The sequence below is a fragment of the Rhodnius prolixus genome, unplaced genomic scaffold (genome assembly GCF_049639745.1).
Source record: "Rhodnius prolixus isolate KJV_2025 unplaced genomic scaffold, Rpr scaffold_2, whole genome shotgun sequence".
Taxonomy (NCBI): Eukaryota; Metazoa; Arthropoda; class Insecta; order Hemiptera; family Reduviidae; genus Rhodnius; species Rhodnius prolixus.
In genome coordinates this window covers 60,574,380-60,599,529 of record NW_027411592.1, presented here as the reverse complement: position 1 = coordinate 60,599,529, position 25,150 = coordinate 60,574,380, and positions in this window count along the sequence as shown.

Genomic DNA, 25,150 nt, shown 5'->3' with positions numbered 1-25,150 from the left:
ACGCACCAGCTCACACCTCAGCAGTTGTGGTCGCAAAATTAATGGAAATAGGGTTCCAACTCGTTTCACATCCCCCCCCTATTCTCCAGACACTTGGCTCCCTCGGACTACTATTTGTTCCCCAATATGAAGAAATGGCTGGCGGGAAAAAGATTTTATTCAAAGGAGGAGATGATTGCAGAAACGAATGGCTATTTTTCAGACTTGGACAAATCCTATTAACAAACTAGAGCAGCGTTGGACGAAGTGTATAAGCCTAAAAGGAGACTATGTTGAAAAATAAAAAAGGTTTACCCCAAAAAATTAAGTAGTTTTTATTTTTGCACGGACTTTTCAAACGACCCTCGTACAAACTATTTACATACAAACTTACAGCTAATGGATGGATCAGTACTCCTATATTCCTGCCATCCTTATAGCTTGAACCGAAATTAATATCACTTCTCTAATCTATTTTCTTGCATTCATTCTAATTCGGCTATTTACTTTTAAATACATTCATATTTCATTGCCTAGCTCTGCTACAGATTTAAGCACATACGATGTTGGTGGAGAATAATTATGTCTTCGTAGCGAAAAGGGTGCATCTAAAGCACCTGTATATGTCGTCAAAACATTCGTTTCCTTTCTACAACAAAACGTGTGGACATATCCATTATTATATTGTCTTGAAATCCTCCTCCTTCTCATTGCAATCTACGCAAAGAGGAGAGAGTGGACCTTTTTGTTGATCCTGTGAAGATACGATCCACACACAGCGTGGTTCGCTCTCAGCCTGCTTATTGTCATAACAACCCATTTATTGGTGACAGTTCCCTTAAATTAGTTAAAACAAATTATATACAGTATTAATAATTTAATGTTTATAATTAGTTTTGTTAAAATGTAGCTAAGTTACCAACACAGTTATAGTTAATCATAACTTTAATACATTCGAATCTTTTTTAGTTAGTAAAACAGCATTTTTATTTTTTATACCAATTAAATCAATCTTTAAATTTAAAAAGAATAAAAAATGTGATAAGTAATTACTCTATAAAGTAATGAGCATTATAAATCAATTAGAAAAAAATAAATAAATAAATGTTCATAAATTAAAAGCAAGACACAAAGATAATAATGTAGTACAACGTGTTTGCATTGATAAACAGCTGTTGTAATAAATAATCACACGGCCGACTTAATCACTTGGTTTGTAGCTTTTTTATTTATTTATTTTTTTAATCAATATAACCTTCTTCTTTGTAGAAACTTAAGTGTAAAAAAAACTTCTCTAACACTTACAAAAAAAAAAGCTATTATTTATTTTGAACGAGAAAAATTTAAGTCCAGTGTTTGTATTATAAGTATAAAAAAAAGGAAAAGTATCTCGCATTAAAATAAACAAAATGGTGTTTGTAAATAATATTTTGAAATATATGAACTATTCATTAGATTTAGAATATGTCAGTTTTGAAATATTAAGTAACATTTATCAGGAGGTAAAGTTGAATGTTTTAAAAATAATTTCATAAGTCGAGGTTTTTAAGTTTTAATTTTTTTTTTAAACAAGGTTAGAAAAATTAAAAAGCGTGCAAAAAGTGGTTTTTCAAATTGCCAAGAAGAAAGCAATTTATCAATGGTTAAATACTTAATTTCTTGCCCGATTATTCATTGATTAGTTAACGGCGTTTATCTTTGAAAAATGATTGAAGAAGAAGTTAAAGAAAGAGAAATAACCTAGACCTGGATAAATAATGTTAAAATGAAAATTAAAAAAAAATAAATGTAGTGTGAACACACACACGACTTTTTTCTTATCGTAGTTTACGTTATTAAATTTGAAACTTGTAATTGGTTATAAAAAGTAGATTACTTTAATACGAGATTATAAAGTATTCACTTTAAAAGTGAATCATTTCCGGGGAAGGCGAAACTAAAAAAAAAAAATGAAAAGTAAAGTAATCGTCTATCAAAAGTTTTAAACTATCAAAGATAAATGCAGGATTCGAACTGTTAAACCTACTAGTTACAAGTCCACGTTCGTGACCAGTACACCAACAATCGCACATTTATTATTTATAATGTTAGTAGAGTTCGTAAGATGGAAGAGAGGGGCTAAACGAATAGTTCATTTTTAGCTTGATATTGTACAATATTCAGCATTGAACTGTCAAATACGTATTCAGCTAATTCGTTCAAACAAAAGAATAGTTCATTTTTAACTTGATATTGGACAATATTCAGCATTGTACTGACAAATACGTATTCAACTAATCGTTGAAACAAAACGAATCATTCAAACAAAAGAATAGTTCATTTTTAGCTTGATATTGTACAAAATTCAGCATTGAACTGTCAAATACGTATTCAGCTAATTCTTTCAAACAAAAGAATAGTTCATTTTTTGCTTGATATTGGACAATATTCAGTATTGAACTGACAAATACGTATTCAGCTAATTCGTTCAAATAAAACGAATCGTTCAAACAAAAGAATAGTTCATTTTTAGCTTGATATTGGACAATATTCAGCATTGAACTGACAAATACGTATTCAGCTAATTCGTTCAAATAAAATGAATCGTTCAAACAAAAGAATAGTTCATTTTTTGCTTGATATTGGACAATATTCAGTATTGAACTGACAAATACGTTTTCAGCTAATTCGTTCAAATAAAACGAATCGTTCAAACAAAAGAATAGTTCATTTTTTGCTTGATATTGGACAATATTCAGCATTGAACTGACAAATACGTATTCAGCTAATTCGTTCAAATAAAACGAATCGTTCAAGCAAAAGAATAGTTCATTTTTTGCTTGATATTGGACAATATTCAGCATTGTACTGACAAATACGTATTCAGCTAATTCGTTCAAATAAAACGAATCGTTCAAACAAAAGAATAGTTCATTTTTTGCTTGATATTGGACAATATTCAGTATTGAACTGACAAATACGTATTCAATTTTTTCAATAAAGTTTCAAGAAACCAGTTTTCATATTATTGTAATATTAATTATATTGAGTGAGAGGTTTCAAAACTGAAATATGAGCTAGCCGAGCCTAGCAAGAGATAGAGAATCTATGAGCGTGCGGCGGTACAGGTGATTGTCAATATGTATGGCCTATTGACGTATTTGAACCAAAAAGGTCAGTGTTAGATTGCGTGTTACTATAATAAACTGCTGTTATGGTAAAATAACATAATAAAATCATAAATTATTACTCAGATTTCTAAAAGAGGTACTAAAATGTTTTGCGGTAAATATAAATCAGAGATATACGTAATACTAAAACTATGACGTCATTTTTTGGTTTGATGTGAAATTTTCGATTTTGAATTTTAACGGCAAATTTTACGTGTTTTAAGATTTTAGAAAACGATGTGTGTGATACAAAGAGGCTGCCCAGCCATTAAGGCGAAGCCCCATAGCCGAAAATGAGTTATCCTGAATTTTATACTAAGAATTTATAAGGTTGGGGCAAAGGAAGTCATCCTTAGAATATCTATGAGAACTTATTGAAGTATTGGAACCGTGAATGACGGGTTCCCCTCTTGAGGCATCTCCTTACAGATGGGATGACCCAAAAGTCTAGCAAAGTCAATCAGTTTGCTTTAAGAATGAAGACGAGCCATGAATCTGTCATTTTTTTGGGCATCAAAGGACATGATTGTATGGGTTCTACAAGTTAGGTAGAGGAGCCTTGAAAGGTTTGGGAGCTGAAGTGCTACAGCCAAGGACGAGGCAATTGAGGCACATGAGTAAATAATACAACAGCCACTTTCTAGCGGAATACATACAATAGAAGATATGTCACCCCAAAACCCGCTAACAGATTGCGTTCGTTCATGGTAGAACCAACTGGAATATTTATCCGGTTCAGAATGGACTCTCCCTGAAATTCTATGATTTCTTGAGATAATCTAAAGGGGAAGTTCATCACGGTGATTGGAACATCCGGCACATAGTAGGTTGGTCACTATCCCGAACAACACTCAACGAATGTTCTGCACAAAGTCTCACAAATCTTAAAAGACCATTAAGTATTTAAAAGTAACCTCAGAGAGCAAATTCGCATTTCCGCACCCCCCCCCCCAAAAAAAAAGCTACTTGGAAATGAAATATGTCGGAGCCATTTACGTCCTCTAATAAAAAAAATAAAAATAAAGCTTCCGTTTATATATTGAGAAATACCCTGTTACTGAACGTGTACTAACAGTTCGGAAAAAGTTTTGCTTAAGGTTTAGTAAGACGTTAAGTACTAACCCTTTAAAACTAAGTTTTCCCAACACTATGTAGAAAAAGGAAACCCTCTAAGCTTTCCCATGTTAAGCCCCTACACCTTCATTCGTCTACTAAAAACCAAAACCAGTCCATTTACTCTTGTGGAAAACTCTTGTGTTTTTCCTGTCCTTTGGGGACATTTTCATTGGAACCCTTTTAAACATCTTGTTTTCCGCTTAGATTGCCATTGCAACTCAATATTGTACTATTAATAGAGGCAGCCACTCTAAAATCACTACGTTTCTAAGTCGAAGTATAGCAAGAATGTGTTTACAAGGGCAAAGTGAAAAGTTGTCGGTCTTACATACAGATGGCATTGCTATCAATGCAACATTATCAATTAATTTGTATATCATTAAGATCTCATAATAGAGTACATCACTGTCAACTTGATCTACGGAATAGTTATTTTTAAGCGGCCTTTTGAAATAGACGTAATGTGTAAAGTAATGCCAATTTTTTCAGGCGACCTTAACGTCCAACTACCAGATTAGGTGACGTGGACGGAGGTGACTAGCAAACATACTTTACTACAAAATTTCTCATATTAACCATTAAATAAAATCCAACGCCTAGACCTGGGGAATCGAACCCACTAAACCAACAATACATCTTAGCATTGCGGGTCTAGTCTCTTAACCGCCTAACATACTTTACTACAAAATTTCTCATATTAACCATTAAATAAAATCCAACGCCTAGACCTGGGGAATCGAACCCACTAAACCAACAATACACCTTAGCATTGCGGGTCTAGCCTCTTAACCGCTCGGCTACTGTTCTTTGACTTCATGATTATTTCCAATTTTTTAAATTTCTCCTTAAAGTAAGATTAATGTTTTTACTTTTCTAACTTATATATTATTAAGAAACGTTTAGTTTATTGTTGAAGTGTGATTTTCACAATTACTCAGCATCACTTTACAGAGTAGATTTTCCTGTTTATTGATAATGGCTCAATAAGAGTTTCTTTTAAACATTTTATACTCATCTAGAACTTTTCTTATGTACGATTATTTTCTTATGCCAAATTTTAGATTTTGGAAAAATTGTATAAATTAAAAACCACATGAATCTTCGTGCGAGTGTATTTTATCAGGAAATCCTTGCGTCAGATTAGATGTAAAACTGGATCGGGATTATAAGAATAAATTAGAACCAGGTAATGACTAGTTAAAGAAGACGACGTGGAGAATCTGTAAGTAAATATAAAGATCAATAAATCCCAATAAAAAAGAATATATATATGCATATAATAAAAGCCATTAAAAGAGATAAAACAAATTAAAAAAATAATCAGCTGTGCTACGAAGAATTTTTAATGTATTACGTGTACAGTTTTTTTAGTTTTGTTCCAGATTGGGATGGGGGGCTTAAAAAATTACTTAACGACTATGAAAAACTTTAAATAAGTCGAGCTTTTAGATAAGTTAGCCTGCGTCTACTTTTAAATTACCTAGTTAATTTTATTGCTTTATAGCGCGCCAAGATAGATGAGAAAACACTCAGGAGCTTTTCTTGATAACAAAGTTTGTTTTTTTATTTATGGAAAGAATGGATACAAAAAAAAAAGAAAAAGTTGAGAAGACTTGCACGACTTCCCTCACAACTACCAATTCTACTACTCTCAAGGTTCTAACTTAGTTATTTTCACCAAACTTCGACATTTTAGTCATATTTAATTATTACTAACAATATGTTAAGTTGTAAACTTGATTATATCTAAACAGTTTGTGACCGGTCAGGGCAAAGGGACGGTATCCTTGCGGGCGCCAGATAGCCGAAGCTATCAGAGACGATATCCCTAACCAGCCTCAAAAGAAAAATACCCTTAACGGTGCCTCTGGCGGGATAGCTCACTGGTGAGAGGAGGGAGGGTCCTGGAGACAATTCCCGGAGCGATAGGGAGTAAAATAAAATTCTCTCTTGTGCTTAATGAACCAAACGACAAAATACCTTTAATTAAGGAAAATAATCATACAAAAGGAAAAACTTATACTAGATACGAAATACTAATAAAAAGATAAAACTCACAGACGATAGATAACATAAGTAGGCACTGGCCAGGCCGAACGCACGGTAGAGAATGAATTTTTTTATTTTTATTTTGGAATCTTGGCTGTAAACAGCACCTGGTCTTGCAGTCCAAAGTGCAAATTTATATTATGTAGCAGCTCCTGCCTCCTACGACTATTTTTCGGTTACAAGTTCTTTGCTTATAAGCTATTTTAACTTCATTTTACCAGGCGGAACTTTGAGGACTGGACGAGTTATGCTAGGATTTCTTAGAATTCAAGTTCTCAATCGCTTCCTGTTTACAATCTACATTAAAAGAACATTTAGACATTGAACATCATTGAAATTGCAACTAACTTAAACAACACGTCCACTATTCTCGGAATCTATACATAACACGCATACGTCATTACATAAAATGACGGGCTGGTTCCGAAAATGGGAATTAGAAAATATATTTATGGAATACACAGGTCAAAAAAATCTTTTCCTTCCATATAGACTGCAATCTAACTGCAATTTTCAAAATCAAGAAACATGGTGTACTAAAAATGGCAGACAAAATCTTGAAATATCTTAGCTTAAAACTCCAAAGAAGACTAATTTGGTCTCCCCCATATCACGCTGAAATTAAGATTAAGGTGTATCAAGTTCTTAGAAAACTCTAATTCACCCCCCCCCCTGGGGGTGCGAGATGAAAGTAAAGTAAAGTAATTGCCTATTTTTTCAGGCAGGCTTTACGTCCAACAACCAAATTAGGTGTCGTGGGCGGAGGCGTCTAGCAAACATACTTTACTATAAATTCCTCATATTAACCATTAAATAAAATCCAACGCCTAGACCTGGGAAATCGAACCCACTAAACCAACAATACATCTTAGCATTGCGGGTCTAGTCTCTTAACCGCCTAACATACGTACTTTACTATAAATTTCTCATATTAACCATTAAATAAAATCAAAGGCCTAGACACTAATCCAAAAAATACATCTTAGCAGTGCGGTTCTAGTCTCTAACCGCTCGGCTACCGTGGTGCCTAGGGTGCGAGACGACATACCAAGGGGTGCGGGAAAAGTCCAGTTAAATAATAGGATTATTCATATTTGTTATATTGACTTCATTGACATTATATTGAATTTACGAAAATTTACGTGAATTACGATAGGACAACGTCATGCGAGTGTTCAAGCAGATACTTTATTTGGGGATTGAAGGTAGGATTAATCTATATTTGGAAATGTTGAGAAATCTGATAACAATTTTTCTCGATCAAAACTGGTTTCCGTAAGTTTTCTGTACAAGCATAGTCGTAAAAAAATAAATAGAAATAAGGTACAAAAATATAGGACAGCGTAAAAACTTATATAAAACTAAATGGGTTGTTAAGTACAAGGGTCATGATGATGGTGGACCAACCAGCGCAAGTGACAGGAGATTGGGAGCAGGAAGTAGAGCGTGCTAAAGGGGTAAACAGGTGAGCCGCAGCATCACTTTATAGATGGCCACAGAATCTGTGTTACAAAATATTTGTGTCATCCGTTCGCTACAAGAAAAAAAAAAAAAAATCACTTCACTACAAAACTTAAACTTTGTATTCATTGAAGAAATTGTTTTTAATATTGTGCATGAAGAACCAGTGATATCCGGTTTTTGAGGTCCTCTATAGAACCCCGAAAAAACTTGTCTTAAAAAAAATGGCGATGTGTTAAGTAAAGTAATTGCCTATTTTTTCAGGCAGGCTTTACGTCCAACAACCAAATTAGGTGTCGTGGGCGGAGGCGTCTAGCAAACATACTTTACTATAAATTTCTCATATTAACCATTAAATAAAATCCAAGGCCTAGACACCGACAATCGAAACCACTAAACCAACAATAATCTTAGCATTGCGGGTCTAGTCTCTTAACCGCCTAACATACTTTACTACAAATTTCTTTTATTAACCATTAAATAAAATCCAAGGCCTAGACACCGACAATCGAACCCACTAAACCAACAATAATCTTAGCATTGCGGGTCTAGTCTCTTAACCGCCTAACATACTTTAATATGAATTTCTCATATTAACCATTAAATAAAATCCAAGGCCTAGACACCGACAATCGAACCCACTAAACCAACAATAATCTTAGCATTGCGGGTCTAGTCTCTTAACCGCCTAACATACTTTAATATGAATTTCTCATATTAACCATTAAATAAAATCCAAGGCCTAGACCGAGGGAATCGAACCAACTAAACCAACAATACATCTTAGCATTGCGGGTCTAGTCTCTTAACCGCCTAACATACTTTACTATCCTTAACAAAAACTTACAGTTTAAAATGTTAAGTATAAGGGTTGATTAAACGCCAAAAGGTACACAAATCAGCGAGTACCCAACATTTCATTAATACTTCATTAATATTTAAGTAATTCTACTGCATTAATTTTCATTAATAAGTTATTTTTTAGAATTTATTAGATATCACAGACCCTTATGCTGGCCATTTTCGTCTACAAAATATATGTTCAAGTAGCACTGTAGATTGACTGTAATATCTAGTTATTTATAATAATCAAACTATTAATTACAGGTTAAAAAGAAAAACGTTATAAAAAATAAAATAAAAATATGAGGCTAAAAAATTCAAAACCTTTTTTTATAAAAAACTTACACCAATGATTTTGTTTATTTTATTTATTTAATTTTATTTTTAAATAAAAATTGTCGGTTTAAGTTCATTCTTCGATTAAAGTAATTGTTATTTTATGTAGTAGTCAAACGTTTATAATAATAGGTAATAATTATCTGGCTTTATCGCAAATAATATAGTTTTCTTCAATTACATTCTCCATCTAGGTGTTCTTCCCACAATGTTGTATATATGTAATATAAAGTAAATAAGATATGCTATATTTAGGACAGCTAATTATTCCAGTATTTTACTATAAGTAAAATTAGGGGGACTAAATTAAATTACAATAGAGAAATGAATAATTATTGTTTAATAATCTACTAGTTATTAACTGTGTGTTAATTGTGCTCACGAATATTTCGGTAAGACGAATTCAAGACAGTAGCCTACTCTAACTTTATCTTTACTTTAACATGCATGTACGTATATGTGATTTATCATAATTATACCAAAAAAATAATATAAATGAAGTGGCCAGCATAAGGGTCTGTGATATCTAATAAATTCTAAAAAATAACTTATTAATGAAAATTAATGCAGTAGAATTACTTAAATATTAATGAAGTATTAATGAAATGTTGGGTACTCGCTGATTTGTGTACCTTTTGGCGTTTAATCAACCCTTATACTTAACATTTTAAACTGTAAGTTTTTGTTAAGGAGATTTTTGTACCTTTTGGATAGACTGTCCTTTTTGTCTATTTTACAAGTTACATATCTGCTTTACAGATTTTTTTAAAATTTGGAATAAGCTATTCTATCATTATAACCTGATAAGGTGTTAACTACCACTGGAGAGATCTTTTTAAAGAATGATTGTAGTTGCGTTCCCCCAAACCATCCTCAATAACAATTTTTTTGAGAAAGTGTTTTGAATAACATAGGAAGGTATTTGTACGTAAATAGCAAAATTAAACTGCGATTTCAGTACTTCCTTTTAAGAGGAGTAAGAAAAATAAACTAGGATTGCAGTACTTCTCCCTAAAAGGCAAAGAGGCAAAGATTTTTTAATCGAACAATTCATTGATTTAAATCGGTTCACTCATTGATAATTTAAACGATTGCAGTACTTCCTCTTAGTAGGAGCAAGAGAATCAGCAACGTAGAGGAGCTTTAACCACTTATTCGAGCTGAATTTTATCAAAATCGGACTAAGCGTTATAGAAATATTGGTAATAATAGTTTTAGAAAGGGCCTTATTTGGTTGGGCAAACTCCCCTCCTTGTGAGGCACGGTGCAGAGACTTTTAAAGTGCAAATCTGTATAAAATTTCGATTCGAATGACACTTCATTCATAAAAATCGGTTCACGTGTCGATAATTTGAAACGATTGCTATACTTCCCCTTAACAAGTGTAAGAGCTGATCGCCTCTTTAATGTTACGTAGGGGAGCCCTAGCCCTATCATCCTACCAAATTTTATCAAAATCGGGCCAAGATTTACAGAGTAATTAGTAATAATAATTTTGGAGGGGGCCTTACATAAAGGGGGCTAACTCCTCTCCCATTCGATGTACAGCGTCGGGACCCCCAAAAGGCACATCTACATAAAATATTGAATCGAATGACACCTCATTCATGAAAATCGGTTCACGCGTTTAGGCGCTACGTTGTTTACAAAAAAGGTAACAACAAGAAGAAGAAGAAGAAGAAGAACAAGAACAAGAACATTTTTTGAAAAAGCCGTTTTTGCTCATTTTCGGCAACTTTTTTCTCGAAACCCATTAGATCTGGGTGGTTGCAAAAAAATTACAGTTATAAAGGAGGGTTTGCCCTATAATTTAAAGAAAATTTGGGAATTTTATCTTTTATAGAAAAACAGAAAAAAATTGTCAAAGTTGGGTGTTTTTCAACGTTACGCTTTTTCGTGCAGTTTTTGATGGTCAACCCTTATACAACTGTCCTACCGGACAGTTTTAATAAATTTCTCATATTAACCATTAAATAAAAACCAAGGCTAAGACCTGGTGAATCGAACCCATTAAACCAACAATACATCTTAGCATTGCGGGTCTAGTCTCTTAACCGCCTAACATATTTTACTATAAATTTCTCATATTAACCATTAAATAAAAACCAAGGCTTAGACACAGGGAATCAAACCCACTAAACCAACAATACATCTTAGCATTGCGGGTCTAGTCTCTTAACCGCCCAACATACTTTACTACAAAATTTCTCATATTAACCATTAAATAAAAACCAAGGCTAAGACCTGGTGAATCGAACCCACTAAACCAACAATACATCTTAGCATTGCGGGTCTAGTCTCTTAACCGCTGGGTTACAGTGGCGCCTACCTAGTAAGAGGAACTACTTAATAATACGCATGCGTACTTTGGAATAATAAGAGAGAAAAAACAAAAATTTAAGGCTATATCAGGGGGGACTGTTACAACTATTTATCACGGCCACCACAATTAATAAAAGCAAAATAAACAGCTGTTACATGTAAATATTATTATTTATATTCACACTTCACGATAAATACTAATATAAATTATTCATAATTCATAAAAATAATAATAATTTTTATGATAATTTTGAAAAATTTTGCATAAAAAACAAATTTACTATCCAGATTCACAAATGGTTGAGCATAACTCTTATTTCATCTAGTAGCTGGGGGAAGCCTTAGGACTGGATAGAAATTAGAATAAAAGTGTTACTTGTAAATTTCAAAACCATTTTTAAAAGAAATTTGTTATTCTAATGTAATAACCATGTACTTTGATAATTTAGGTGGCCATATTTTATACTCTAGTTGATATTCTAAATTAAATAACCACATTGTTGTCATTAGTGGTGGGGGTTAATAGGAGAAAAGAAATATTAAATCTTTCGCAACTTCTGTTTTCTTTTTGTTTTTTATTTATTATTCAAGACACGACAATATCTGTAGTCATTTGGGCCAGAAGCTTCTCTTTTTTCCAGTTCACTGCCGAGCTCCGGATAATGTTCTCTCGTGTCACCGGAAAGTGAGCTTATTGTTTTTATAATATTTATTTTCTTTTGCTGCAATGTCTCAAACATTTTTAACTACTTCTAACAATATCCAGATCGCAAAAACTGCACCAAAAATAATTTGGGATCATCCTAAAATAATTATTCTAATAAAAATTATTTTTTAGGAAAACTCACAGAGAAGTGAACAAGAAAAGAATCAATGTAGTGGTATTTCCGGTTGCGTATTCATTTTTTTTTATTTTTTAAACTTGAGCAATAAAATTTATCTCTTCTTGACAATGTCTAAGACCTAGGAACCATAGATCATACTGAAATGGTACTCAAGAAGAGCCCATTATGGAATTTTCATCGGTAAATAGTTTTAAGCACCACTGTAGGCGTCACGATGGTCGAGCGGTTAAGAAGGCTAGACCCGCAATGCTAAGATGTATTGTTGGTTTAGTGGGTTCGATTCCCCAGGTCTAGGCCTTGGCTTTTATTAAATTGTTAATATGAGAAATTTATAGTAAAATATGTTAGGCGGTTAAGAGACTAGACCCGCAATACTAAGATGTATTGTTTGTTTAGTGGGTTCATTTCTCCTGGTCTAGGCCTTGGATTTTATTTAATATGAGAAATTTATAGTAAAATATGTTAGGCGGTTAAGAGACTAGACCCGCAATGCTAAGATGTATTGTTGGTTTAGTAGGTTCAATTCTCCTGGTCTAGGCCTTGGATTTTATTTAATATGAAAAATTTATAGTAAAATATGTTAAGCGGTTAAGAGACTAGACCCGCAATGCTTAGATGTATTGTTGGTTTAGTGGGTTCGATTCCCCAGGTCTAGGCCTTGGATTTTATTTAATATGAGAAATTTATAGTAAAGTATGTTAGGCGGTTAAGAGACTAGACCCGCAATACTAAGATGTATTGTTGGTTTACTGGGTTCGATTCTCCTGGTCTAGGCCTTGGATTTTATTTAATATGAGAAATTTATAGTAATGTATGTTAGGCGGTTAAGAGACTAGACCCGCAATACTAAGATGTATTGTCGGTTTAGTGGTTTCGATTCCCCAGGTCTAGGCCTTGGATTTTATTTAATGGTTAATATGAGAAATTTATAGTAAAATATGTTAGGCGGTTAAGAGACTAGACCCGCAATGCTTAGATGTATTGTTGGTTTAGTGGGTTCGATTCCCCAGGTCTAGGCCTTGGATTTTATTTAATGGTTAATATGAGAAATTTATAGTAAAATATGTTAGGCGGTTAAGAGACTAGACCCGCAATACTAAGATGTATTGTTGGTTTACTGGGTTCGATTCTCCTGGTCAAGGCCTTGGATTTTATTTAATATGAGAAATTTATAGTAAAGTATGTTTGCTGGTCGCCTCCGTCCACGACACCTAATTGGTAGATGGACGTAAAGCTCGCCTGAAAAAATAGGCTTTACTTTACACATTGCGTCTATTACAAAAAGTAAAAATTGTCTCTGAAATAGATCCAAGGATTTTCTTTAAACTTGATTTTTCAATTTATCAATAATCATTTATCGATTTGATTTATTTTATAATACTCGATAATTGAGAAGTAAGACGATGGAATGGTGCCACTGACCCTACTACAGTGTAAATAAGTAGTTAATTTTGTCATAAAATGGTAACAACAGGAACAAAAAAAAAAAAAAAAAAAAAACACCGCAACTAAGAGCAGCCAAACCTAAACACAAAGAAGAAATTATTATTTCTACAGAGAACTAGCGGTAGTTGGTGAAAAATGGATCATTCTTTCATTGCAAGAAAAGCCCATAGAATTAATCACTGTAATAAAATGTTGGTTAAACCAAAATGATTAACACAGTTGCACGAAGGATTTAGGTTAAATTTTCTAGCCGTGAATAGAAGATATAATTTACCTAAATCCTATAATAATCATGCTATAAAAAAATAAATAAATAGATAACCATAAAAATAGATCAAAAGAATGTTGATAATAAATAAGCAGAATTTTATTATAGCAAAATGTGCTATAAAAATACCCCGAGAGACGGTAAAAATAAAAAATATATTCTTTACAGTTAAGTGTATATAAACTGCAACATAATTCTGTTTCAAAATAATAATAAAATTAAGCCAGGTGGAAAAAAAAATGCTGTCGATAAATATTAAGTCAGTTTTTTTTAAAAAGAAAAAGATAGCGCCACTGATCGGCGGAATTATTTCTTCAACTTCAGCTTATTTGAAACACGCTAAAATATTTTTTCAGACAGACAGACCCATACAGACTGTTTAAAACCCAATTTTTTTGAGGGTTAAAACCCTCCGGTGAAAATCTACAGCCCCCCCCCCCCACCAATCTCGTCTGATTATAGTTTGCTGTAACGTGTAATTTTTGGGATAATGTACGTTTTTATTAAAAATATATGATCTAAGTGATCAGTAAGTTTTAAATTAGGGAAACAATTTATGTGGGAATAGCTCTTGTGCACATTCTGACTTCCGCACAATGTTTTGGTATTTCGATTATTCTATAATCTTTTCATTGAATCGATAAATATATTTACAAAAAACCTAATATATGTACCAATAACCAGTTACATATGCAAATTTAAATCTCTGAAATCGTAAAAAAAAAACACAATTTGTGACAATTTTATAAATATAGAAGAAACAAAGCTAATTGGTGATCTGTATGGAAAATAATGTTTACAACTAACTATATACATATTTTTTTTACTAGATTAGAACGTTAGCTAATTTGCATGCATATGCTTGATCTGAATTAGTTACTAGATTATTTTCATGGACCAGTTTTTGTTAATAATGATGTAATTGAGGCTATAAGAGTGTGCATAGTAGTCCGGCATAGTAATTTTCTTCAAATGCAAAACTTTAATTCCCATTAATATTACTAAAAAAATACGGCGCCATGGTGGCCGAGCGGTTAAGAGACTAGACCCGCAATGCTAAGATGTATTGTTGGTTTAGTGGGTCCCTAAGCCTTGGATTTTATTTAATGGTTAATATGAGAAATTTATAGCAAAGTATGTTAGGCGGTTAAGAGACTAGACCCGCAATACTAAGATGTATTGTTGGTTTAGTGGGTCCCTAAGCCTTGGATTCTATTTAATGGTTAATATGAGAAATTTATAGTAAAGTATGTTAGGCGGTTAAGAGACTAGACCCGCAATGCTAAGATGTATTGTTGGTTTAGTGGGTCCCTAAGCCTTGGATTTTATTTAATGGTTAATATGAGAAATTTATAGCAAAGTATGTTATGAGGTTAAGAGACTAGACCCGCAATGCTAAGATGTATTGTTGGTTTAGTGGGTCCTTAAGCCTTGGATTCTTTTTAATGGTTAATATGAGAAATTTATAGTAAAGTATGTTAGGAGGTTAAGAGACTAGACCCGCAATGCTAAGATGTATTGTTGGTTTAGTGGGTCCCTAAGCCTTGGATTCTATTTAATGGTTAATATGAGAAATTTATAGCAAAGTATGTTAGGCGGTTAAGAGACTAGACCCGCAATGCTAAGATGTATTGTTGGTTTAGTGGGTCCCTAAGCCTTGGATTTTATTTAATGGTTAATATGAGAAATTTATAGCAAAGTATGTTTGCTAGTCTGTACGAAAACAATGCGTACTCTTACTTCCTAGAGTAAGACAAATAAAAATAAATATTTATTTTAAAAAACTTATTTTTCTTTTTTAATTTTAATTCAGAGAAGAATAATAATTCGAAATAATTGATAAAATTAAATCAGCAAGTGTAGTACGAGACGGTAACATTAGTGAAGTCAAAATCTCTACACTAAACTGTGATTTATCTACCTCTGATGATGGATGAAAGTCCGAAACCAGATCAGGGATACAAATAAACATGCATGCTAAGACAGGCAAAATCAAAGACATTATCCCAGCACTGCGGGGTCTAACAACATTTTCAATAAAAAAAAATATATAAAAAAATAAAACATGGTTTAGTTATAAGAAGAATTTACGGAAGTGACATTTCTAATCTTGAGCGATATTTCTGGAACACTCACAGCACTCTATTAAGTATGTTAAGTCACGTAACAGCCAACTACTGCTAAAGACAGTTTGCAGGCCATAGTATATATGTATATATATATGAAGAGATTCGCATGCTGCACTCTAGATGTATTAAGTTTAAAATGTCATGCATTAAGAAAACATCAACTGCAGCTAATTGTGATGTTGAGGAAGCGGTGTATATATACTCCAGATAACTTATTTTCAACAGCTGATTTAATTAAACGTGCTGACGTCATATTTTTTCTATTAAGTTAATTAAGGTGGCCGTGTTGTTGCAGCGTGTCCCCTGCATGCTTGGCTATAATGCAGTTGACAGGGAGCATAACTTATAAAGGTCAAAAATATTATGTACATTTTTTTTTCTTTTTTTTGGTTCACCGAGTGAGTCGGTCTCCTTCTCCTTTCCGGTTTCTTTACTGTGTGAGGAAGAGAGAACTTAATGCTCATTAGAAATACGAGCTCAAGTTAAGAAGTTCTTTCTCTAAAATATATCTACGTGAACACTCGCACGAATTCCTTGCTAGGAGCTTCTGACAGTGCACAGTGATGGATAGTGTTGTCTGTGACGCAAATTTAATATAATATAAACCAAAATTTCCCAAAACTAATTTTACCGGGAAAACTGTTTAAATCAAAATGTTTGATCTACTTTAGAAGTTTTTTTTTTTTTTTTTTGAGAAGATCAAAAGTACCCATCTTTAAGGTAACTCAAAAAAATCCTCCACAAGAAAGTGATACTTCCGGGTCTAAGGGAATTTCGATCTAATAAAGAATTTTAAAGTGTACGAGACAAACCCTACACTTTATACTCAAATGGTTCTTTAGGGAAAGGTTTTAGTTAGTGCACCCTTTCTTAGAAGGGCCCTCAATCGAATTTATCTTGAGCTATAACTTGTGTAGGTTAAAAGTAAATCTTTGAAGTGATTCGAGTGCTTTTTTTAAAAAAATAAATTACTAATTTCAAAATTTTCTTAAATTCAAGAAAACTTCTAAGCTCTTTAAAAACCAGTTAAGCGTGTTAGAAGTGTACGACACGACAAACCAAATCTCTATTACGGTGCGCGTTCGACGTATATACTCGTTGTGAAAAATATAAAAATTGCCATTAAATACAAAAAAAAACTCGAAATTTTAATAAAATACAATAAGAATATTATTTGGTGGGGATGTTTCCTTTATCTTACCAATAGAACTGCGGTGGGAGCCAGCCAAATGATAAGTGGTTTTGTTACATGTTTGGTCTCCGCATTAGAGATTGGGGAATTACCACACACAAATAGAAGCTGCTCAACCCTTGTGCAATGGCCGTTTTTACCTCTTAGATAGAGGTTCAGACCTCTCAGTACGAGCATGATTTCATTTTGCACAGAATTCATAGCACTTTTCTTCCTTGTAAAAGCTCTTGGCGTCTCTAGTTAACTGGAGCAATGCATAGTGAAGCGATGCAAAGTTTTGAATGAGCACAGAATGCTCTGGTAATCTCAAGCCCCCCAGAGAGATTGCAGAAAAAGTCGCTTGCTAAGACTTAAATTTGGCAATAATCTTTCTTCTCTTTTGAATTAAATGAAATCGGTCACCAAAAAAGAAAAAAACGATGAAAAATTATTCTACAATTAGTGTGATAAGTTTTAAGAAAAGCCATTTTCCAGTTAACCTTAAAAAAAAAAAAAAATATTGGCACTTCCAGTTGACCTATGTAGACGAAAAACATGATGCATTTCCTGGCGGTAGCTTGGCAATATCTTAAATTCTAATTTTTCCTGATTTCCTGTTTTTTTTTTTATGAGTGACGACAGATACACACAAACACACAACCGTTTTTTTTTTTCGTGCTCTAAATGGTCATTTCCGGCGAATCCTAAAATTTTACCTGATTCCAATACTTAGTAAAGTTACGAAGAGTAAGTGAAAGTCAAAGTACGAACATTGTAGCTGACAATAAATAATAAATTATCTCTTTGGTAAAATCTCCGATATAATTAATGGTTTTTTTTTGGTTTTTTTTGGGGGGGCGCATCAACAGCTGAGGTTATTAGCGCCCGGAGCTTTTTCCAGTGCACTGCCGGCCTCCGGACAGTGTTCTCTCGTTACAGACAACACTGTCCATCACCGGACAGTGAGCTGTAAGAAGCTCCTAGGAAGAGAAAATCTAAGGGTCAGCTGCTGGATTCGAACCCGGGACCTCCGCGTGGGAGTCCAGTAAGCTAACCTCATAGCTAATGCCTTCCCTTATAATTAATTATTTAGCCCAAAAAAAAAATAAACAAAAACAATTGCTGATCTAGTCTCCATTGTACAATACAAACAACATATGATTTATTAATTAATGCAAATATATTTATGTATTGATCGATTTGCAAATCATTTTATTATTCATTCATACATCATGTATTTTATCATATAGTGGATATCTTGGCAAGCACATTATTTCCAGTATATTATACTACGTAACGGGTCATTAATTTTAACTGTATTTTGTAATTTTCAGTTCATTAAAATGAATAAGCAAAAAAAAATAAAATTATTAATACGAATATTCCTAAACGGGGTAGATAAAAGATGATAAAAAATAGAAGGGCAATTTAAATTTATACCTGGTTCATAAAGGGTCATAACGGCAGGTCTGAGAGGTCGTAAAAATACTTTTTTTTAAAAAAAATAATTTAGCACTAACGAGAGGCAAAATGTATAATATAGAGGGTATTACTTTATGTGATTATTTCGTCATGTCTGCTATATATCTTAAGATATAGTTTGCAAATTATGTATGCAAACGGTTTATCTTGATTTTTTTTTTTTGGGTTTGTTTCGAAATGTGCTTCGAATTTATGACGATTTTGTTGTCCATTGTGAATTTCTGCGTAGTCATTTTATGGTATTTTATGGCCATCAACAGCTGTTGTGATTTTCTTTTACAGCTACGTAATTAAATTAAATCTGTCTCTTTTTTTTATTTTGAAATTTACACCCGAATAATGTGTACAATTATTAGTGAATATGATTGGTACTACGTCATTGAAGTATCTGTCGTCACTCATAAAAAAAACAGGAAATCAGGAAAAATTAGAATTTAAGATATTGCCAAGCTACCGCCAGGAAATGCATCATGTTTTTCGTCTACATAGGTCAACTGGAAGTGCCAATATTTTTTTTTTTAAGGTTAACTGGAAAATGGCTTTTCTTAAAACTTATCACACTAATTGTAGAATAATTTTTCATCGTTTTTTTCTTTTTTGGTGACCGATTTCATTAATTCAAAAGAGAAGAAAGATTATTGCCAAATTTAAGTCATTATTTTTTAATTATTGTGGCCGAGCTTTTGTCCTAAGGACTAAGATTATCTTCAAGGCTGTGGAACATATTTTACAGAATTTGGTCTTAATTTCATTAAAAAAAAAAAAAAAAACACACACACACATTGAAAGTACTTTTGTAGTCTTGAAATCGAGGCGTCTCTTAGCCGAGCGGTTGAGACAAGACCCGCAATGCTAAGATGTATTGTTGGTTTAGTGGGTTCGATTCCCCGGTGTCTAGGCCTTGTATTTTATTTAATGGTTAATATGAGAAATTTATAGTAAAGTGTGTTAGGCGGTTAAGAGACTAGACTCGCATTGCTAAGATGTATTGTTGGTTTAGTGGGTTCGATTCCCCGGTGTCTAGGCCTTGGATTTTATTTAATGGTTAATATGAGAAATTTATAGTAAAGTATGTTAGGCGGTTAAGAGACTAGACTCGCATTGCTAAGATGTATTGTTGGTTTAGTGGGTTCGATTCCCCGGTGTCTAGGCCTTGGATTTTATTTAATGGTTAATATGAGAAATTTATAGTAAAGTATGTTAGGCGGTTAAGAGACTAGACCCGCAATGCTAAGATGTATTGTTGGTTTAATGGGTTCAATTCCCGGTGTCTAGGCCTTGTATTTTATTTAATGGTTAATATGAGAAATTTATAGTAAAGTATGTTAGGCGGTTAAGAGACTAGACTCGCATTGCTAAGATGTATTGTTGGTTTAGTGGGTTCGATTCCACGGTGTCTAGGCCTTGGATTTTATTTGATGGTTAATATCAGAATTTAATTGTAAAGTATGCTTGCTAGTCGCCTCCGTCCACGACACCTAATTTGGTAGTTGGAAGGAAAGTCTGCCTAAAAAAATAGGCAATTACTTTACTTCTTTACTACAAAAAAACACAAAAAAGAGTAAACACAAAAGCCTTCCCGATTATACTGTTAGGAAATATTATAAAATAGGAAATTCGCAAATAAATGAACCAGGAAGTTCGTACAAAAAAAAGTATTTTTAATAGTTTATTTTTAACTTTGATATTTTGATTTGACTTTTTTCTTTGCCATGTAGAACAGTTCTGTGTGCCAATCAGATAAAAAAAAAAAATGATATTACCAATGGTTAGTACGAACTGTTTAACCAATGGTGAGGCAGGGAGCCGTGAGGGGGTTGCCTCGCCGTGCAGGTTATTGGTCTTTTTAATGAAAGAGGGGAAGGGGAGAGAAATAAACAAGGTTTAGTGGAGGGGGGTATGTTATTACTGTGTGCACAAAATAAATAGCCGTAAATGTCAATCGATTTTAAACGATGTCAAAATCTCAATCTTTTTTATTATTTTTGTTTTGCGCGTGCGCGCGAGCAAGGCTGAGAACATTAAATTTAAGTGTTCGTCAAAAAAAGGCGTCTAAAGCCGGTAAACTTGTTCTGCAAGTTTAAACTGGTACATTTTTTTTTTTTTTTTTAAAGTAGGTACCTAATTTACGTACATTGGGCCAAGTAATTTGTCAACGAACGTTCTCGATGTTTTCTTTTTGTTTTTATGTTTTACTTTCTTTTAGAAAACATTAAAAGGTCATCCTCTTCATTTTCTAGGTCGGTTACATTCCGAAGATAATCAATATTTTTTGTTGAAACTGGATGGTTCTAGTTCTCTCTTAAGCTATTTGTACAGCAAAAACGAACTAAAGCCAAGAACATGAGCAAGAACATGTATTCTGTGTTCTTTAGTTGTTCTTAGAACTTTCTAGCTGCTCATTGCTCTTTCGAACACGCCACGTTACTCTTCTTTCTGTACAAAACCAAAAAAAACAGGGAAAATCACATCTTTCTAAGATTTTCCACTTTTCCGAGCTCCAAAGCTTCAAATACTTACAAACAAACCTGTAAACACGGTGCAATGTTTCCATATTAGCGTTTAGTTTCTTACTACCAAGATATAGGTACACAGTGTGCATGCTCCCAAAGGTCGACCGCAGCACTACAGCGGTCAAATTTCAAAACGGTACTTACTTAAAAAAAAAAAACACGCCTCGTATTTTTCGGTTAAAACTAAAAAGAAAAATTACCTAACTTCCTGTTGCAAGGCTAGGGAGGAAATTAAAAATAATCTTGCACAGGAAATGAACATGCCTAATACGTAACAGAAAATCTGTCGACCAAAAGTAAAGTAAAGTAATTGCCTATTTTTTCAGGCCGGTTTTACGTCCAACTACCAAATCAGGTATCGTGGACGGAGGCGACTAGCAAACACACTTTACTGTAAATCTTTTATTAACCATTAAATAAAATCCAAGGCCTAGACACTGGGAATCGAACCCACTAACCCAACAATACACCTTAGCACTGCGGGTCTAGTCTCTTAACCGCCTAACATATTTTACTATAAATTTCTCATATTTAACCATTAAATAAAATCCAAGGCCTAGACCAGTGGAATCGAACCCACTAAACCAACAATACATCTAAGCATTGCGGGTCTAGTCTCTTAACCGCCTAACATACTTTACCATAAAATTTCTCATATTAACCATTAAATAAAATGCAAGGCCTAGACACCGGGAATCGAACCCACTAAACCAACAATACCATCTTAGCATTGCGTGACTACGTCTCTTAACCGCTCAACTACCGTGGCGCCTCTGTCAACCAAAATACGAACTCTACATCTGAAAATACCTTCTTTGGCTAATATTTTTTTAACAAACAATTGAACACTTAGTGTTCTGCCTAATATTAAAAATCAGTTAAAGGCTAATTATGAAATATTGTAAACAGAGTAGTGGCAAAGCATATTAAACAAATTCTCAATGCAAATTATGTTATTAATGTCTACTTAATTGACGAATAAAATTAAGGAAGTCCATGAACTTCTTGATTCCAATTTGATCTGATCAAAGATAAACTTGATACTAATGATCAAATAAGTTTTACAACTTTATCATTCACTTAGTAATATATAGAGTTCACCATTATTTGCAATACACGAGAGGTACATATTCTTGCACAACTGTTATGTAAATAAAGTAAATAAATAAAAATCTTAGTTATAAGAAGATATATTATTTCCCCTAACAGGTTTCTATGGCCGATTACCTTTTGTTAAGGTTACAGCATTGTCATTTAGATGAGCTCCCAGCATCATAACGATCTCCTCCCTATTTGTATCTAATCTGCAAACATGATCTTTTTTTCTTTTTTCTTTTTTTTGTCAAGAAAAATATTTATGGACCGATTAAGTTTATTTATGGGGTTGTATTTACCTTAAATTTTTGTTAAGACTTATAAAGTTGAGATGTTTTTTTTTACGCACCCAAAAATGTTCTTATAAAAGGAAGTAATGTGACGTAACGTGCAGCTTTTCGTGTTTAGTTTTCACCGGAAATAAGTTTTTCTTATGACCAAAAAAAAAAAAGTGTATTTTTTTATTTCTCGTAAGAATTTTATTACTAAAGATTAGGTAGTACAGGAAAATATTTTACACTGGATTTTTTTTCATGTTGTAACAGGAATGTTTACTGTATCCCTAACTGGTATCTGAATTTCATTCACCATCAGAGGGGTAGATTATTCAGTTTGGCGTAAAGAATTCGACTTTAATTATGTTTAACTCTCAGATTAAAAGTTGATGGCCTAAACTGGGTGAAGTGTGAGACGGAAAGATAGCTAAAGTCTCTACGTCACACTGAATGTACCTCATGATGGATGTAAGTCTGAAATCGGTCACGGATACAAAATTAACACACGTGCTTTGACTATAGGTTTTTACCGGCTATGTCCGTTTTTGTGGTTCACCTAGGTTAGGAAAATTTGTTTTTATAGAAACTTAAAAATAAATTCACACATCTTTTCCAGCTTAATCACTAATTGTGGAACCCAACTTAGCAATCGATACCTCTAAACTGAAAGTATTTTTCAAAAATTGTATCTTTAATTGAACTTCTATAATGTTGATGCCATCTAACTTTTCAGTAAAAATTCTGTATTCGAAAATATTTTAAGTAAATAAATCTCGCTAAGAGGAAGTCGTGTCTGTGTTCACCTCAGATTTCTTTCATATCAAACATTTACCCTGCGCTTTTTTTTGTAGGTATTTCTAAGGGAAAACCGGCAAGTTAAGCTTTCACTAATGTGCTACTTCAGTGTAAAAGTACGGTTCTACCACCTAAATAGTAAAGTAAGTAAGTTTTCAGGCAGGCTTTACATCGAACTACCAATTAGATGTCGTGGACGGAGGCGACATACTTAACTATAAATTTCTCATATTAAACATTAAATAGTATTAAGCAATATTAAAACTAGTGATAAAAATTTAAGACCAAATTTAGGCATAATTCCCGATTCATAAAATTACCAAAAACGAGATCAAGAAATCGAATCCATTACTATGCAACACAACTCTGTAGTTGATCGCGACGCCATTGTTTTCCTTCTAAGCAGTTGTTATATAAAGTGGAAGTGCTACATCACCGTTGTTACAATATTCCGTGATACTGTGTACATCCGGTAGATGGATTATGGTCATTTCCTTAGTAGCTGAAACGACTAAAATTTTTACCAAAACGGGACCAAGTTCTCCGCGATTTCTAGTATTCTGTACATGCACATACATGCAGATGAAGTTCTGCAAAAAAGATTTTTTTTCCCCCCCGTGTACAGGAAATCCGGTGCGATCTTAATTTCAAAAAACTTACCACTATTGCAATACTTTTCTCTTATAGGCTGTAAGAGAAAGCGAGAAAAGACAAAAAAGGGATGAAAAAGTCTCTGAATAGTTCCAGAGAATGTGGTCCCAACCTCTATTAAATCAGCCTAAAGATAAAAGCGATCAAAGGGGACTTAGTAAAGCCGGGAGACACAGCACGAAGCTCTTCTCGTAACTTACATTAGCATACCACTTTGCTAGCTCACAAACCAGTATTCTTATTTCCCCTGAGTTTTTATCACTTTTGAATAAATTATAAAGGTTAATGGGACTGTCCCAGTAAATGGTAAATATCTGATAAAATATTTATACCACGTACGTCCATTATTTACGCATTTTAAATAATTTATTGGCTCCATGTGGTAAAAAGTTCAGAGTCTCTGGAAAAAAAAACAAAAAACGTAAACATCACGATTGATTTTCATACAGGATATAGACCAAAAACTGATTTCTAATATTACGATAATTAAGGCGCCACGATAGCCGAGCGGTTAAGAGACTAGACCCGCAATGCTAAGATTTATTGTTGGTTTAGTGGGTTCAATTCCCGGTGTCTAGGCCTTGGATTTTATTTAATGGTTAATATGAGAAATTTACAGTAAAGTATGTTAGGCCGGTTAAGAGACTAGACCCGCAATGCTAAGATGTATTGTTGGTTTAGTGGGTTTGATTCCCGGTATCTAAGCCTTGGATTTTATTTAATAGTTTTAAATATGAGAAATTTACAGTAAAGTATGTTTGCTAGTCGCCTCCATTCACGACACCTAATTGGTAGTTAGGCGTAAAGCCCGCCTGGTAATCCTTTTAGAATCATTACCAACCATCATTACTTCCAGGGCACGGGAAGAAAGTGTCATAATTTTTTGTGCATCTGACATAAAATAATGAAAATTTTTGGAAATGTAATTACGAAAAACAGCAGAATTGATTTTTTTAAAAAAACACTACGAATTGGAAAAAAATTTTAACTTGGACTTTGAATCGTTAGAAATCACCAACAAATTTACTCAATAAAGTGACCATTATAAACATCCACAAATGTAGTAACCACAATTCTCCTCTCATTCAAGTTCAACAGTTCATATGTAACATTAATATTAATTTAAAATTGGAAGACACATTTTATTTTTTCTTCTACAAATTTATGTGGGAGTCACCACCAAACTAAACATTGCTTTCAAAAAGAAGAAGAAGAAGAAGAAGAA